At 42.2% G+C, this 19,648-nt stretch overlaps 1 protein-coding gene across 2 annotated transcripts in view; it reads right to left on the bottom strand.

The window, feature by feature from the left end:
- TSHZ1 (teashirt zinc finger homeobox 1) overlaps window positions 1-19,648 on the bottom strand; it is a 78,305-nt gene that overhangs the window by 21,367 nt on the left and 37,290 nt on the right. The gene's annotated exons all lie outside the window — the stretch shown is intronic.

A 19,648-nucleotide genomic window follows, 5' to 3' on the forward strand; every position in this document is an offset into this window, starting at 1 on the left:
ATCACACACCAGAGCGGACTCTGCCACGTGGGTTCAGGACATCGTAAAATATGGGCATGGGCTTCCCTGGTGGCGCAGTGGTTGAGAATCCGCCTGCCAGTGCAGGGGACACAGGTTCGAGCCCTGGTCTGGGAAGATCCCACATGCCGCGGAGCAACTGGGCCCGTGAGCCACAACTACTGAGCCTGCGCGTCTGGAGCCTGTGCTCCGCAATGGGAGAGGCCGCGATAGTGAGAGGCCCACGCACCGCGATGAAGAGTGGCCCCCGCTTGCCGCAACTAGAGAAAGCCCTCACACAGAAACGAAGACCCAACACAGCCAAAAATAAATAAATTAATTAATTAATTTTAAAAAAAAATATGGGCAGCACAGAGCTCTGTGCACCGATAAAATGCCAATATCACTCGCTTTCAGAAAGAGTTTCCTCTGGATCTCATTTAATCTCAAGCTGGAAAACTCGGTTCCTCCAAATTGATAAATTGAATCCCAGCAAAGCAATGAACCCTTGACATTCAAACCTAACACACCCATTTATTGTAACCAGCGATGTTGATTCAATGTCAGGTTTGCTGGAGAAATATTCTTCTTCAAACTTCTGTATTGAATCTGCTTTGGTATTTTTACATCAGTGGTCTTCCTACAGAAAATGCCTTTTTGAATAAACATGTAAAACCAGTACCCAACTGTCAAGATTTGGTTTGCCAGCCCAGAAGAGGGAGACCTCACCGGTCAGAAAGACTGAAGTGCTCACCTCAAGGCCGTGGGGACTCGGAGGCCCTGGGAAGGCTTGGCCGAGGAGGGGGTTTATCCAGTGGGGACATAGCTCCACCTGTGCGGTGACCTGTCACGGGAGATGCCATTCACTTTGTCCCAACTGTGTAGAAATAAATGTATGGTGTAAAGGACAAAAAAAAAAAAAAAAAAAAAAAAAAAAAAAAAAAACTCGGTTCCTTCAAAAGAACACTTTTTAAAACCAAAAATGACTCCTAAAGCACAGAAGAAAATATGATCTGGTCTTAAGCACCCTGGCAAAGCATATTTCAGTAAATATAAGTACTTTATTGCCTTTTAGGTGGGAATTTGTGGGTTTTGTGTAAGGAAAAAAAATACTAGATTCATCATCAGACAAGAATTTCAGAGTATTTCTGCATTTTTAAGTTCTGAAGGCATCTCATCTTGAGATGAGAGGGGATGAGATGGGAGAGTAGCAGATTTATCCGCTGGATATTTCATTCCCTACCCCAATATTAAATTTTATGTGGGGAATCTAGGAGTTTAAAAGCTTCACATTTTTGTGTAATAAAAAAGAAATACAATATCCTGTTGCTGTGCGTAGTGACACTTTATGCAGGAAAGAAAACCGTTCTCCTTAGCTATTCTTTGAAATACGACCTACGACGTCATTTAATTTTTGAAAACCCTAAGGTCATGTAACACACTTTCTCTGTCATTTGTAAGTACATTAACTCAGTGGCCATACGACAGTGAAATTATGATAATGGGCTGCTAAAATGGATCGGGCAGGCACTGCATTTCATGTTAGCTTCAAACAACCATCAGAGCACAGCTCAAATCAAATACGACAGCAGAAAAGCACGGAGTTTACTTTTCTTAAAGTGTTTCTACTTAGTCAAGTACACAAGCATGACGAGTGAAAGGGACCCACCTTGGCGGTGAACTGCAAGAAAATAACCCCACTGAGAGATAAATTTCTCTTAAAAAAAAAAAAAATCCTCCCTTAAAATCACAGATGTCACATGAAGAGGAACGCAGAGGTCAAAGCAGGCTTCTTTCCAAAACATTTCTCTACCACGGGCCAAGATTTGGACAAGTGGGATCACATTCTGCATGGAAAATTGCTCCGTTAAATGAAAGATATTTTAAAACGGAAGCACGTTTAATGTATGCATTTAAACAACCTCCGCCCCTCCCCCCCGCAAAAAAAAAACAAACCCTTCTTTTAGGGACACTTCTTTGTGAACTCTTTACAAAAAGTAAGAAAAGAAAGAAGAAATAGGACGTAGACAGGTACTTTGCTCTGTACGGTACATCTTTGACAAGTATCTCTGAGCCAAAGATGCCGAAAGAGTTCATAACCGGAAATGTTTGCCCCTCCGCTTCAAAAAAACAAACAAACTGACTTGTGATGGAAGTTTAGGAATGACACTTTGTAAAACACATTTAAGGATGCATGTCCTGATGAGATTATCCTGATTTATCCCCAACATCTGGCATCTATGGAGTTCCCTTCCTTAGTCACGCTAGCTGGCCTTGAGCTTGGACCAGGTACTGCGGTCCTGATGAGTGTTTAGGAGACGCTGCCAGAAGAACCCCACCCACGGTGCAGGCAGTCACCTTGATCTCTGACGAACTGACCAACTACCTATGTATGAGAATGCCAATTCCTTTTAAATAGCCCTTTTCCTTTCTTCTTTTTGCTAGACTTTAAAAAGAAAAAATTCGTCAGTGTAATAGTTCCTGGGAGAACTCTTAAGCATGGAGTTGATGACCACAAAAGCACAGAAACACCATCCGCATGCAAAAGTTAACTGGATGGCAGAGATAATGCTAAGATAATTATTTTGATAGAAGCCAGCTGAAAGCTTCTGTAGTGTGTCTTACTATTCCTGTTAAGGGTGAACTATCCATTTCAGATAGATGCTATTCACGAACATATTTACTGGATGACATTTTGTTCTCTATTTCTTTCTGGAAAATAATTGTAATGAAAGCCAGGGCCTTTAAGAGGATAGCTAGCTAGATAAGTTTTACTACATATTTCCGATTACTCTACTATAATCCTATAAATGAGTGATAGTATGTAATCTTGTGACGCAACATCTCCAGTGTATAAAACAGCATTGCACTTTATATAACAAGAGAAGGAACACAAAGGCTAGTTGGGACTACTCTATGGTCAGTATCTGCTTGGGCTCCTTGCGACTCTGGAGATGACTGACAATGGGATTTAATGGAGTATATAACTATAGTAGCCTTGAGCAAAGATACAATTATAGCTGAAAAGCATCTTAGGTTCCTGACTGCTGCTGGCATCATGGTATAAATCAACAATTGCTTCTTCCCTTTTCCTCTGCAGTCCCCTCCCCTCCAAATTCAAAACACAAGGACTCCTCCAGAATCAAAAACTTGGTAAAAGGTCATTTTGTTTTCCTCAATAGCATAAAAATGGCATAGCTAAATCTGACATGCATACGCAAATCAGCTCAGAGAAACACTGATTTTCCTTCACACTGAATTATTGTATCTGCATGAATGTTGATACAAACACCACAAGGAACAAAAAGCACACTCTCTATGGTTTAATTGCCAAGATGCAAACAAGAAACATAGATGTACTGAATACAGTGAGTTTCTCTTGGCTCCATAACTATAGCAAACCAGGTCCTTAACTCATAAATACCTATTTAAATTTATTTAATCATATTAAGAGTTCAGGATGCTAACATTTGCTTGCAAGAAAAAAGGACTTGCCAAATATACAACATGGTGTCAGAAGAACATATGGATTATTGATAACTTATTTATTTTGGTATTTAACATAACAAAAAGGTGTATCTCTGTAAGAGGTTAAGAGAGAAGAAAGGAGACTGAAGATTAAAGGCGCAGTTACATAAATGGAAATGCAGCAGATCCTGCATTTACAGAACCCTTCCAGTGCTCAAAAAGGCGTTGTATGTCAGTGATAAAAGATGAATCTGATTTTGACACAGACGTAATGTTAGTCTGATAGATTACATTCCTGACAAATGAATTCATGCTCTTAATTTAAAAATAAAAAAACATATGACCACAAGTAATAGAGATACTCAAAATATTTAATGACCCCGCATACTGAACGGCATGGAGCTTTCTGGAGCACACAGCTTTATTGCGAAGGCTGGGTAAAAGCACTGGACTGTCATCAGAAACCTGGCGCTTCCTTCCTTCTGCAGCAGGTCTGGCTGGGGAGCCTTGCACAAGGGCCACGGCCACCCCGAGTCTTTGTTTCCTCACCTGTGAAAGCAGCAGGGTTGCAGCCGGTGACCCTTACAACCCATTCCAACCGGGAAATGTCGCTGGAGTCTCTCGGAGAAGCCAGAAGCACTATGCAAAGGGCAGTCGCTGGACGAGGAGACAGGCATCCAGACGGGACGTGCGGGACCAGCTGTATGGACGCCCCCGGCGCTCGTGATGAAAGAGCTTCTGCTCCCCAGAAGGAGGAGGGGGTGGAAGGGCTTCCCGAGGGGACACAACTGAGCTGCCCTGGGAGGTTCAAAAGGATTTCCAAAGCAGAGAAAAGGAGGAAGGATGCCAAGAAGCGGGGAGAACAAGCAGAGGCCTGGGCGGCAGGGAGGGCGGGGCACGTGGAGCTGGAGGCCGAGATGTATGCCTGATTCACGTGTACTTTAAAGAGAGTAAATACTGCTTTCTCAGGTTCAAAAGGACAATCAGACAGTCCAGCCAAGAGGCAAAAGGACAATCTGTGCTTACATCAGAAGCCCAGAAGTTACCCTCACTGTGTCTGTAGAGACCGCAGCCTGTACAGCTCCTACAGCAGTGCTTGGCTTACAGCAGGTACCCAAAAAATATCTGCTGCATGGATAAAAAAAAGAAGGATATAAAAAAGCATATATTACTGTCTTCCATACGACTCAACATCACGCAGTAAACGTTCTTACCTTATTCCATCATTTCTGCCCCTTTTTTTAAGCAGTACAAGAGGAAAAATTGTTTCCTGGGATAAATGGTGACCAGAATCTTCTGGTAAGCTTTCAGGGGCCAAATGAATGCTTTTTGAAAAATCAGGGAGGCTTGTTTTATCGCTCTCTTTTTCCAGTGTAAGTTTTCTCCAAAAAACAAAAGCCCTGGAAACCCAGTTGTGCATCTCTCAATGGACCAGAAAGGCCACCATCTCCTCAGGACCATCAGTTTCACCACCGCCCTGAAGTCACAGAGGCACAACCTACACTCATCCCTCCGGTGGAGAATATAAGCCCATCACCCCAGCTCTTCCTTCTCGATACCGAAAACCCTGAGGGTTGGGTTTGAATGATGGCCAAGCCCCATGCAAGCTGTAGCCATTTATTTGCCTGTTTATTACACATTATTATTAAGTTGATCTGTAAAAATATCCTACGTGGAAATGAACATGCTCCCCTGCGTCAAAACTCCCATTGGACTTCAAATCCCCAAAAGCAAGTCTTTTTATTTCAGCCAGAGACCCTGCAGCATTAAAACAATGCAACAGTTAGACGTGCACTGCGATTTCCTCCTATCGGTCATATTTAAGAAGTGAATACACTCTGTGACTCTGAAATGAGAAGTTACGTTTTCAACAAGGAGAGGAAGAACCAGAAGCCTTGAAGGAAGCCAGGACAGGCTCCCAGCTTTCAGGGAAGTCCGAGGCACACGTCCTGCTTGAGGCTGTTCAATGCTCTCTCTCCAGCTGTGCTGAAGCACTCAGGTGTCCTCACCTCCGGATGTCTCTCTGTGGTTGAGCTTATGGCAATGGGTGCATGGGTCAGGCCACGTATTAAAGATGCCGGTGTCAGCTGACAAGCACTCCAATGTTCTTTATAGAATGTCCTTCTGTAGAAAGGTGACTGCTGTCCTTCAAAGGGATCACCTGGGAAGTCATAAATTGGTTACAGTGACATTGTCATTTATCGCAGCATTTTGGGAACTTCTCTTTTGGCAGAATCGGTTAGCAAATCTCTTAAGAGAGAGGGTTTTCTTATTTATGTCCTAGAATATGTTGTGCTCTCTCTCTCCTTTCTCCCTTCATCTTCCTACGTGGCCCCCGTGGCAGGCACTAGGGTCATCGGCCAAAACTCAGGTTCATCTCTTGCGAGCACACTGGAGACCTGTACTTCTCTGCCTCCACGGGATCGGATGTGGCCAAGGAGACATGAGCAGAAGTGATACTGTGTCACTTCCGGGGGAGTCCTTGGAGCCCGTAGGCATGCCACCCACCAGGTCCCGCCACAGCGACCAGCATCCACGGAGTCTCAGTGGAGGCAACACGCAGCACCCGCGGAGATGGGCACGGAGTCAGAGTAGGACAGCATCCTCAGTCACTGAAGCCACAGAGATTCTGGGGGTTGTCACTGCACATCCTATGCTGTCTGACACAGTCCTCTCCCTCCTTCAGGCCCCAGATGATCGAGTGAGGTTGCAGCGTCCATCATCACCTAACCTACGCGACTCAGCAGGCTCAGGACGCCCAGGAAGGAGCCTTCCTTCCAAGGCTGGCTGAGGACTGAAGTCATGTGAAGCGGGGCAGGCGGGGGGGGGGGGGGGCGCGGGCGGCGGGTACATCAGACCCAGATGGAGATTGGCAGCCGAGAGAAAGGACCACACTTTCGATTGACTGAAAGATTTCAATCCATTTTCCTTCGACATCAGAGGTGATGTAGAGACAGTAAGTACAGTGTAAAACAAAGAGATCCCCTGTAATCAGTCTGCCGTGGGTCCCTTTAAACCTGGGGCTTCCCTGGGCACACGCACATATGATAGCTGTATGTCGGCGTCTGATGCCTGGGCATTCGATGAACGGGGATTATTTCAGGTCAATGTCCAATGACGGAGACACAGAGGCAAAGCCCATCAGCATCCACGGAAGCTCACAGTGAAAAGGCTAGGGTGGTGTCAATCCCTACCTCTGCTTCCTCTGCAAACCCTCATAAACGGGGCTCACCAGCTGGCCTGCGTCTCTCCAGCTCAGGACAGACAGTCTGAGTGTTATGCATAACAGTGAGGTCTGAGAAAACAGAGGGAAAAAGAGGACCCCGTCCACAAACGCGGACAAAGATTCTGGCGACACTCTCCTGCATTTTCCAAAGCCACTTACTGAGCTTCAGCAACTTGGTATCAGGTGACTCACTGCAGGAACACAAGATGACAGGCAGTCTTTGTCTTCTCGGAACTCAAGGGTCGGATGTGAAAAGGACACCCTTAACTCCTCTGAATACAGGACAAAATGCTGTAAGCACTCTGCTAGAGGTGCAGGCCAGGAAAATGCAAAAGCAAGCGAACTCCTTACCTTGTCTAAGAAGATATAAACAAATGTTTGTTGGTAAAATGAATTCACGCCCTAATGACCGAAGGCCCAAGCAGCAGGCTGAGAGCAGGGCTTGGACCCAGGAAGAGCCTCTGAGGCCCTCCCGCCCTCATCTGGGCCTCCAGCCCTCCGCACACAGGACTCTGCCTGAATGGATAGGCTGGTCACTGTCAACAAAGCACAAAGCCGGTGTGAGGCCCGAAGTCAGAAGTATAAAGAGCTCAGGCCAAGCCTGGGACATCTTCCATGCTCAGTAAGTGGGCACGGGGACACCTTTCTGGAAGGCAACTTGGCAACTAAAACTACACAAACTCTTTGACCCCTCAATACCTGATTGGGGAACATATCCTCTGAAGTGAAAGCATGCGTATGTTTACATATTTATATCCGGCAGCATTGTCCGGGGTGTTCCAAAACCAGCCACGCCCTGAACATCCAGCAGCAGGTAAGAGCTGACCCAACGTGGGCAGCCCCACCTTGAAAGGCTAAGGGGAGACTAAGATGTTTCTCTGGAGCAATGATCATGGTGGTTTCCAAGTGAGAAATCAAACTGCACAGTAATGGATTCCATTTTTTAGAAAAGGAAAACCCCATGTATAGTGTTTCCACACACACGTACGAGCAAGAGAAAGGTGAGGAAGACGGACCCAGGCTGTTCTCGTTGGTTACTTTGGAGGTGAGAATCATAACTTTCTTTAACCATTTTTATTATGAATGTTAGTTCTTTCTTCATACACTTTTATTACTTAACATAAGCACGTATTGTTTTTAATTTTTTAAAAATAATAAGTTAAGAACATGTGAATAAATAGTAGCTGACACTAACAGCAGCATCACCATTATCATTGTCATCGTCATCATCACCTTGTCACCATCACGATCACTACATCATCAGGACCATCACCACCATCACCATCACCATCACGATCTTCACCATCATCACCACTATCATCACCATCATCAGGACCATCACCACCATCACCATCACCATCACCATCTTCACCATCACGATCACTACCATCATCATCAGGACCATCACCACCATCACCATCACCATCTTCACCATCATCACCACTGTCATCACCATCACCATCATCAGGACCATCACGATCTTCACCGTCACCACTACCACCCCCATCATCACTTCATCACCATCATCTGTGAGTGGCTAGCACAGTTCTCCTTCCTGATTTTGACTGTGAGCCCAGGTGAGGACAGAAATCCCAGCTGATCCTTCAGGACAATGTTTTTCAGACTGAGAGCTATAACTCATGAGTGGGTCATGAAATCAATCTAGTAGCATTTCTATAATGGAATAGAATGTAGTAGAAAACTTTAGGTAGCATCACTTGTGGTAAAAGTATGTATGTTTGTAATATACCAACACATATTTATATATCACCATGGAAAATACATATATTAAGTGAAAGTCACAGTTCTAGGAGAAAAAAAAAAATCTTCCTTTTCCCAAAGAAAGAGGGTTTTAGCTTTCCTAATGAGAATGGTAAAGGTAAATCCCTTATATTTGTAGAGAATATTTATAAAAATATATAATTTTACATAAAATTTATCTAATCGCTACAGCAAATAATTCACATGCACACTTACTGGAAGCTACAGTTCTTATGTTGCATTTGGGATTTTAAGTCTGAAACAAGTGCCCGTGGGCGTCAGACAGAAGCGGGAACACACGGGAGATGCTATTTCCATACACAATACACGTCACTGGGGGAGGGGGTCTGCAGAGAGCACATGACAGTGTGCACCTCGTGCGTCCATCAACTCATCCCAACAAAACCTGGGTGGTGGTCACGGGGAGCACAGAGGAAGGCCCCCGTGCCAGCCTCCCCACCGCACCATAAAGTGGCAGACGCCTTGTGCTGCCCTCAAGTTAAAGAGCAGACAGGTCCCAGGAGAAGGTGCCACTCCACATGCTCGGCGAATTCCTCTCTTCCTGCGCAACCCATGCCGGTGTGCACTGGCCTCTCCAGGTGTCCCCGTTCAGGACGACAGCGGCTGGCCCTTCCCCAGCACTGTGTGCCGGACCCAGTGCTAAGCACATCGTCTGGCTTCAATCAGTGACTCCTCACAACAACACATGATTTGCAGAGACAAAGAAAATATAAAGATCTGACTAAGGGCTGGAGGTGCTCTGATATTATGCCTCCACAGGGACCCCAAATCAGACAGAAACCCATCCAGACTCAAAAGCAAAGACTTGCACTACTTGATCTCCAGACGTCAGCCTTTTTCTCCTGCTAACACAAAGCTTCTTAAGCAACTTGAGAGCAAGTTTTTAAAAGATGAACAATTTCCTAGATTAGTAACTCACTAAATATCCTCAATCAATAACCCCTAAAAACATTTTTTCCTAGAAAACACTTGCTCTTAGGAATATGTTAAACTCGCACTTCCTGGGCTTTCTCCTAGTCAAGATGCTGGAACATCAACTGAACTGTGTCTCTTTTTGGCACATGATGAGAAGAAGCATGGTTTAGAACAGCAATAAAAAGGACCCATCACTTAAAAGTAGTTGAGCAGCTTCTATTTACGTTAAGGGTTTTGGTAAATGTTTCAAATGAATTACTGCAAAATAGAAGAAATCACATGCTCTTTGGGGTCTTGAGTGATCTGTCAAGGCAGGAGGTTAGTTCATTAATGATCTCTCAACTAAAGATCAATTTCATCAAGCTCTTTAACTGCCTTAAGTCGGCAACTCACAGCGGCTTGGATCCTCCCATCAGGAATGCAGATAGAACAGGGTGTTTCATATACATCTCTGAGGCAGTAAATATACATCACCATTATTTTCTGATAAATAGGCAATAAAATCAAGTTATCCAGATATTTTAAAAGAATAGCATTTCCCCATAAGTCTGTCATAAGTAAATTACTCCATCTGAAATGCCACAGCTTAAAGATAAACAAAAGTCTTAGTTGCAAGCATTAAAAAAGCCTCCACTGACCTCACTAGCTGTGTTTATATGTAGGCAAGGGGTGGGTAAAATGCACAATATTTCTGTATTTCTGTATCTACATTATATGTGTTGCTTTAGAAATTATCCAAAGGTCCCATATTGCATATAATCATGGAAATGACTAAAAACGCTAAAAACTTCAAACAGAATAACATTTATTTAGAGAAGAAATGAAATTTTTCTCACAATTCTCCCACCTAATTCATAAATCACTAAAACATGATTACATGGTGACGTTTCTAGAAGATTCCAGTGAACTGTCCTCAAGTTGTCAGTTCTGGCTTTCATCCTAGTCACTAATTCACACATAGGTATCAAGAAATCTCTCCCCTCCCCATCTTGTGGTATTTTTGAAAAGGAGAAAGTAGAAACTATCCCATAAAGGCAATGATAATATTATAGCTTACTTTAACGCCAGGGAAAGTTGACTCGATGAGGGATCACAAATCACCAACGCACACATGACCTACCACAGGTCACGTGGTTTAGACACGTCTGTGACCCACCTTGTCTGCTGACTAGACCTGCAACACCGTGATCAGTCTGAGTTCTGGTCTTTAAAGACTCAGCATGAACTATGAACAGCCACCCTGCGACCAGAAGCAACTTTGTTTTGCATTTATGCATTGATTGATTTATCATTGATTTATCATGATAAAGTCATGATACAATGGCTATCGATGATAAGCAAGACTAGTTCGGAAAACGAATTCCTCTTAAAGAAATCATACTTCCTTAATGATCGCATAGTGATAGTGATAACAGGTCATTTCTGAAGAACTGTTATTATTTAAACTTAGAGATAACAGTTTCCATTGAAATACACTTAGTTGCCTATTTAAAGCTATTTGAGCGTCTTTATGCACTGAAGTGTTATTGTTCATGCCTTGGCCAATATCCCTATGAAAACAGCTTCCAAATTAAATTCCTAACAAATTAAGTTAATAATTCACCTTTATTAAGTAACTTAATTTCTTTAGTGAACAATAAACAGTTATTATGACATTTGTCCAGGGCATAAGTACACATGTTATTTTTCTTCTCTGTTCATTCTCCTCCCGAGCACAGGAAGTAAAATACTCACCCAAAAAGGTGGTCTATTTGTGGTCTCCTGTTTTTGTAACTGCAGCATCACTGCAATAATTCCACTGTGTTTAGTAGAAATCAGACAATTCACATGGCTATTCCTAATGAAAAGTAATTTCTTTGAAATATTATAAACTGGATTTTACACAGGTACAAAAAAATACAAGTAGCGTTTTCCTAATACTATTTTTAGATACTGCTATCATACATCAAATCAAAAATGGTTACATTTTAAGAAGTAACAATTGGCTTATATTGTATCCCTAGCTATGGCAGGAAAAAAAAATAAAACATCAGTTAAAATATAAAAGTTATGTGTACGTGTAAATAGCAAGTTACCTGCATTTAGCATATTTGTCTCCTGTTGAGCTAAATGTACACTGTGGTCAAGTTTGCACATTAAGCCACATCTCCCACAGTCCCAGCAGGCAGTACAAGCAGCACCCCACCTCCACCGAGTGTGAAAACGAAACACGGGGTTGGGGGGGTGGGGGTGAACAGGCAGACGTGAGTGCAACCAGACCCACATATGTTGAAACAAAACGGTGGCGCTATCCTCTCCAAACACAGCATCAGAGAAAGCATCTCAGATGCAAGAGGAGGAAGAAAGAAAACATACATATCCGAAGAACAGAACCAAACAGTTGCCAGCCAATTCGACTTTAAAATATACATATATATATATATATATATATATATATATATATACACACACACATACATATACACACGCATTACAACAGATGCAGAAAGTAGGCTTAACCATTGGGAAATTATATGTTAAAATGTTTCCCAAAAATACATGAAGAATTTACACTATCAACGATTTAAAGGACAATGGTGAATAAAACTACAACTCTTTAGAACCCAAGGGGAGAGTCATTTGGAGAGGCTGTTTTCTGGATAGTTGAAACTTTACCCGTTTAAATAGAATTTTATAGAAATGCTTAAACACTGGAAAATCTGTGTCAAATGTACATGCTTTTGCGTTATTTAAAGCATATGGTACAATTAAAATTCTTCTGGCAACTAGAAATGAAAACTGCGAACCATCAGTAACAACCACAAAGGGGTAAAGCACTATATTCCATTTCTAAGCAATGGCCTACAATGCTGTGCTTTCATGTTTTTTACTCTTTTACTATAGCTTTTCTCCTTTATGCTCCCTGACCATTAGGTCTTTGCTATCACTTCTCACTGCTATCTAAGGTGCCTTTTCCCTACTTCCAATTTGCTACTTTTAATTTGCAGTACCCTAGAACAGATATTCATGAATATCAGAGCTACGTGTAACAGAAAAATAAAATGTAAACAGTGAGTGAGGACCTGAAGATATAGTCTATGAATAAATATGTGATTCGGTGCAGGGACTTTTGAGGCCCAATATCCTTCTATCCTTGCTTATTCTTAGCTCTGTTCCAGAAAAATAAAGATGGTAATTTATTGGTTTCCAGATAGGTGAGGCTTTACTGTGTTTCAAAAAAGATATATACATTTTAAGGAATGTCTCAAAGCTTTATTTACGTACATGTGATCGAATTAAATTCTCCTTGAGTCCCTTATAAAGCAGTAAGCGTTCCCTTTTCACAGGTGGAGGTGAGACAGGGTGGTGGGAAGGGACCCACAACATATTATAAAAGCAAACACAAGAACGTCAATTCCAAATTACACTGTATCCATATAACACAGTAAGATTTAATTTTCACTTTTAAAACCAAATAGAATGAAAAAAGGAAAATTATTTTACATCAGGTTAAAGATGACCATGAGAAACTACCCCAAAGAGGTAACTACTGCAATAGATGTTACCCCAGACCCAGGCCCAGGGGCTAAAGGATATCTAGATTATTCAACAGGACTTAGGAATGGGCAACGAAAAACAGACACGACAGACAGATACAAACCCATAAAACACACACAAATACAAACCCATGTGGTTTTATAAGTTTTTAAAGATTTATTCACTGTCACCAAATAACACAGAAAAAACTGGTAAGTCTATTATAAAGTGGCACATTTGGACAATAGCTGCCAAAGGCCATCCCTGAAACTAAAGACTGGGGGTAAATTAAGAAGATTTCACTATTAACACACTTTTAAAAAATCAGATCCTCTCCCTCACTTCCTAAACCCCCTATCTAGTGGGCGGGTTTTGTATTCAAATATAGCCTTTCTCACTGTTTCACCATGCCTACGCCCCTTTTCCTGTCAATTCACTCTGAAAAGACTTCACTCTTGAAACCGCCAGCCTGCACAGACTGGATGATGGTTTCCTCTGGTCCCCGAATCTCGAATCTCGCTGACTCTCCACCGGCCCTGGGAAATCTCTGCTCCCCACCTCCACGACCAGCACTCTTCCTGTGCTGCTCCTGTGCCGGCTGTTCTTAATCCTCAATGATTTTTGCCGAAGACGCTTTAAGCATCATTCTCAGCTGATATTTGATTTTTTTTAAAAATCAAAAAATTCACCATTGATTCATCCATGTTGAAGAGCTACAGTGTTTTTTTTAAAACAAAAAAAGCCACAAGAGAAGGTAGTAATAAAAGAGTACTCAAAGCTAGGTTGTAACTACTATATGTAAAGGTCAACAATAGCATCTGCTAATATAAAAAGCTCATTAGAAAGATATCAAAAATCAACAGCATTTCGATACACCAATAGTAACCAGTTAAAATATAATAGAAAAGTTAACTCCATTCATAACAGCAATAACCAATAAGTAAATGGATAACCTAGGAGATAACATACATAAACAATGTGAAGGACCTATGTGAAAAAACCACAAAACTTTATAGAAGCAAATAAGACTTGAATAAATTTGAACTATACCATTCTTATTTTTAGAATGGGAAAATTTTACTGTTAAAAAGAGGCTGAGAATTCTTGAATTAATTTATTATTTTAATATCATTCCAGTCAAACAACCTGAAGTAATATTTTTTAAGCCCATGAAAATGGCTCTAAAGTTCATCTAACACAGAAGAATAGAAAAAATACTCTTGGAAAAAAGAAGAGTAATGGAGATGGATAGAGAGCTATGGATAGATTATTTTTAAATGTATTATATAGCCACAGTAATTAAAATGGGGACTATAGGTCAGGAATAGACAGATTTCGCATGGAAATTAAAGAGGAAATTGAGAGTCAGTCCCAAATAGGTATAAGAGGTGAGTGTACGATGAAGGAACATTTAGAACACGATGTAGAAAGGACAGATTTGCCAACAGATGGAGCTGGGAAAACTGGCTATTTGGAAAAAAAATAAAGTTAGATGCCCACCTTACACCATATGCCAAAATTAATTTCAGATATACCAAATATTCAAATTTTAAAAAATGAATCCATAAAAATACTAGAAGAAAATAAAACAATATTTACGTAATCTTGAGGGTTGGAAGGCGCCTCTTAAACATTACGTCAGAGGCAGAAACTATGCAGGAAAGGACCAGTTAAACTCTACAAAAACAACCCAGTACATCAAAAAATGTCATAACCCAGAGAAATATACACTGCTGAGGGGTATTGGGAATGAGTACAACCTTTCCAGAAGGCCAGTTGGCAGTATATGTCCCCAAATAATTCAAAACAGCCAAACCCTTGACCTGGTAATTAGACTTCCAGGAATTTATCAAGGAACCGATGAGGTTATGGCAAAGATATACATACAAAGTAATTAATTACACAGTTGTTTATAACTGTGAAACTGACAAAGTACTGAATTTCCAACAATGGTTGATTTCTCAAATAAATTGTGCAGATCAACAAAATGGGATCCAATGCAGGTACTTAAGGTGACAAAGCAGGTCTATATTGACAAGGGAAATACCATGTGCAAAAAAACAAGCTATAAAAGAAAATATGTAGGAAGAAACCACCCTGGAAAAAATACACGTATAATATGTATATGTATATATTTGCAGAGGAAAAGATCCAGAAAAGATATCAACTTTGGGTATTTCTATATGATAAGATTGCAAATAAGCTTCATTTATTTTTAAATTTCTTTTTCTATGTTCGAGTTTTTCTAAAATAAATATGCATCACCGGCATAGTCTTAAAAGGTAACAGAAGAGGGCAGAAACATCATAAACTATTTTTTTTTTAACATCAAACCGAAGGAAATCATCTGCTACTACAGAAATACTAGAAAGATGAGTTAACATCCTTGTTAGAGCTTTTCCATATTAGTAAGAAAATAAATGAACAAAGCAAAAGAAAAATGAGCAAACAACATGGGCAAAATAATTCAAAAAGGAAGAGAGACATTTAAAATGGAAGAATATTCACCCTCACCTGGAACACAAGAAATGCAAACTAGAACAAAGTGATACTAGATACTACTTTATACAGCTACTAAAGTGTCAAAGATTACAGAATTAAAAATACCTGCACTGACAATGGCTCAGAGTATGAATATTCCCATGCACTCTAAATGGAAAGATCCATTGATTCATTTTGAGGAGAGCTTTGCAATAGGTACCAATGGTTCACTAAGCAAGGCCAAGTCAAAAAAAAAAAAAATTACGTAAAGAAATCATCATGAAAATGTATAAAATAACATGTAAAAAGCTATTTACCAGTTAATGAGTGAAAAAGTAAACTGATAAATACTACCATCACCCCATTTTTGTTTAAAAAATATATGTGGAAGCAAAAAAATATCCTGGAGGAACTCAGATAAGAATGTTCATAGTAGCCACAACTGGGTAGGGTAGTCACGAAGGATGTTTCTGGGTTTGTTTGCTTACCTATATTTTCCAAATTATCCATATAACATGAACACTTCCACAAAGAGGAAAAAATATTTGGTAATGTGGGAGTTACTTCCCCATAATTTTCTCTCAAACTAAAAAGATAAAAATATGGCTTCTTCACCAACAGACTTCACCAGTAAACAGAAGAAAACATAGACTGATGGTAAAAGCAAGGTAATAAAGACCACAACAGTGACAGAGTCTGGTCCAAAGAGCTTGCAGCAGCTAGATTAACTGTCACGCCCTCACTGCAGAAGTGCTTCACCTGCAAACGTGCCAGGACTGGGGCACCTTCAAGAGACAGACGGCTGGGGATTCCGACACCTGCCCCATCAGCTGCAGGACCTGTCTGGGGTCAGGCCTCTCTCAGTGCCCTGAAGGAACCCCACTGAGGACTCCCCACTTCCCTCCCATCCCTAAATGCCATGAGCCCAGCATCACTGACAATGTTGAGTGACCTGTTCAGTGATTTGTTCAGGAAGCATCTCTGATATAAGGATGTTAAGCCCTCTTAGGAACGTACTGTACTCCCTAGACATGAGCTAAGCCTGGACCCCTCAGGTGACAAAGGCTTCTAAGGAGACACAAGTGCTCTGTGGGCCCTTCCCGGTGGCAACGTTCCTCCAGGAAGGAGGGGATCTTGGCAGAAGGGTTGGTAGGAGTGAAGGGCTGGCTGGTTTGTCTGCCCACTCATCCACTGGCCAAGCGGGGTCCAGCTTGTGTCGGGCACCACCCAGGGCCGCGGAGGGCAGAGGCACGGCAGCCGTCAGCCTGGCAACTTACACGGACACAGCGCAACACGGCAGAGCTCAGGAGCAGAGCGGACACTGGCCACCGCGTTGCAAGGAAAGACCCCTCGAGTGGCAGGAGCTCAGTGCTGAGAAGTTCTTCCAGGCGTGGGCTGGCGGGCGGCCCTCGGTAATGGGGCTGCAGAAGCCAGGTCTGGAGCTTGCTGCTGATGGGTGGAGTGCAAGGCAGAGCCCAGTACAGAACAGAATCTGCTTCGCACCCCGCCCCTGCCCTGCAGAGAGGGGCCTGGGCAGGACACAGTCATGTCCCAAGGACCCCCCACAGGGATGTGGAAAGGACCCTGGGGCCCTCAACCTTTGCTAGGACTGTGTGTTCCCAGGGCCACCATGGGACGGTGCTGGGGGAGGGACAGCTGAACGGCTTGCCTGGCACTAAGTGCTGGTGACCAAGAAAACAGGGGTCCCTGCAGAGACACTACAAAGACGGCACAACCAGGACCGGGAGACCCAGATGACCCGGGACGCAGCGGAAGGCAGGCACCAAAAAGCCCTGAGCTTTCGCGCTTAAAGAGGCCACAGGAGGAGAAACAGGGCAGGCAGAGGAGCCAGTGGAGGCAGCGGGGGTTCCCTGCTGAGCGGCCCTGTCTGTCCCCACGGCTGGGCCCACTGCCTACAAGCAGGTGACAGCCACTGGCCTTCACACCAGACCTTCCTCTCCCGCTCATTCAAGAAGCTGCGGGCAGGGGGCCGGTCCCCTCCCCACTGGGAAGCATGGACACACCCTCCAAAAGAAAAAAGGCTTGTCCCCAAGACCCTGGTTTATGACTCCTTGCTTCTTACACCGGATTTCTGAATCCTGGCTTCTGCTGCTACTTCTGAACGACTTGCAAAGAAATTCTCTGCTTGGTCACACATAACGCAGCAAGGAATGCAGAGCCTGTAGAACGAAGCTAAATGATAACACTTTGCAAAGCTGGACACCCACTAGACAAGTGTATGATCGTATTACTTACAGGAAAATATAATGAGGCAAGTAAATATATATATATATATATATACACACACCTATGTCATATTTAATTGAAACATTAGCTTCCTATAGAATATGTACAAAGTGGCTTCCAAATGAGAAAAAAATATTTTTTTTAGAATTTATCGTTTCTATTTTCTTTTACTTCAAACCCCCCATCAACATGGGCCAATTAACTGTCAATTGTATTGACAAAAATACGTTTATATTTTCAGTTTCCACTTTTCTGAGGGCATCATTCATCTATCTCATGGTAATAAATAACCCCTTGGATGACATATGATGATAAGGGAGTATCCAAATAATCCCAAATTAATGCCTGAAATACACACATATTTTATAGGTGAGTATAAAATAAATAAGTGACTAGAATCTACTACTTTGTATACTAACCTAGGGATGAATACACTTCTATTACATTCCACACGCAACTTCATCGTGTATTTCTGCAGAAAAAAGAGCGTTCATTAAAAGCCAGCAGAATTATTAAGTTGGACCCTAGTAAGAATTTTACACTTGAACTAGAATGCAATTATTGAGGCCGCTGATATTCTGACGAGCTGCATTGCTGACACTGCCTGCAAGCATGACGAAAATCGTGCCTGTCCAGGGGATGCAGATCTTTCAGTATTAGAAAAATGTTTGTAACATATTTTTCTTATACATCCTCACAAAAGTTCTAGATGGTTTCTATTATTCCAAATTTCCTTCCCCCAAAAATGTATTTGCCTACTGCCCTTATCTTTATATTTTAGAAAACAGTGTTTTGTTTTTCTGGTTTTTAAATGCAATCGGGAGCCAAGGATTTACTTTCACTTTGCCTGCACTATGGCTCTGAATAAATAAAATCTTTAGTTATTACCCTTTTCCGTTAAAATGAACGGGAAGTAAGAAAACAGTGATATCTAAACATTTCAAATGAGCACAGCAACAAGTACATTTAATGATAAAGCCACTGATGATATTTTTCACACTTCAAAAGACGGACAAAGCTGTGTTTCACTGCTCTCTGTGTGTGGGGCTACCCTTCTGTTTTCTCTCCAATTATACTAAATACAGAGAATATCAGTAAAATGACAAAAATGGCGGCACCTCTATCTCAGAAAAGTGCTTTTTACTGCAACAGCCTTAAAAAGGCAGGCGCCCGTTCTCACAAACAGAATGAGGGGAAAAGATGTTTTCCAAAATGAAATTTCAGGGGATAATTCTTTTCAAAGTAAGATAACTTCAGGGGTGAGGCCATTCTGCAACTGAATCTAACATCTGTTTTAAGTCATAAAGGCCATTCGATTTTGTGGGTTGTACAATTTGCTATTTAACCAACTTTCTACAAAAGCGTGGTGAAATGGCAGCTTTTAAAGCAAGGGCACAGCCACTTTGCTGGCTGCAAGGGAAGGCCCGGGGGCCTCCAGGCAGGAGGGGCCAGCGACAGGCTGCTTTGCCCCCAAAGCTGGGGCAGACGTGACTCCGAGGCTCTGGGCTCAGGTAATGTCCACCGTGTGGCAGGTTCCTGGCACCTGCACCAAGGTGTTTTATCTGTCAGAAAACACCGGCATTTGGCAAAAGCGGATGGTAGTAGATGGTGGGCTGATGTAGCTATTAAAAAGAAGCTATGAGCTTTGGCACTTTCTGCCAGGGCACCGACCCTGGGTAGAAATGTTCACCAAATGCTCTTCCTCAACACAGAATTATATCTGTTGCCTCCATTTGCTAGAGCAGAAAGATTATGAAAAGGGCATATAGACCACCAAAATACTGCAGGCTCCAACCCGGAATAAATCCTCTGGGCTCCTCACTACAACACCTTCAAGCAGGGCTCAGGACTCCATTACTGGGAATGTTCTTTGGCCCATAGCAAAAAATATTGACAAAATTCCGCTTTTCAGACAGTTATTGTCTCTGTGTACTTGATAGCAGCCTTTAGAACTTTACCTGCTAGCATTAAATTCTTGAGTTTGGGTGACAAGAGAGCAAATCTGCCACATCTCAA

This window comes from Balaenoptera acutorostrata, chromosome 13, assembly GCF_949987535.1.
Source record: "Balaenoptera acutorostrata chromosome 13, mBalAcu1.1, whole genome shotgun sequence".
NCBI lineage: Eukaryota > Metazoa > Chordata > Mammalia > Artiodactyla > Balaenopteridae > Balaenoptera > Balaenoptera acutorostrata.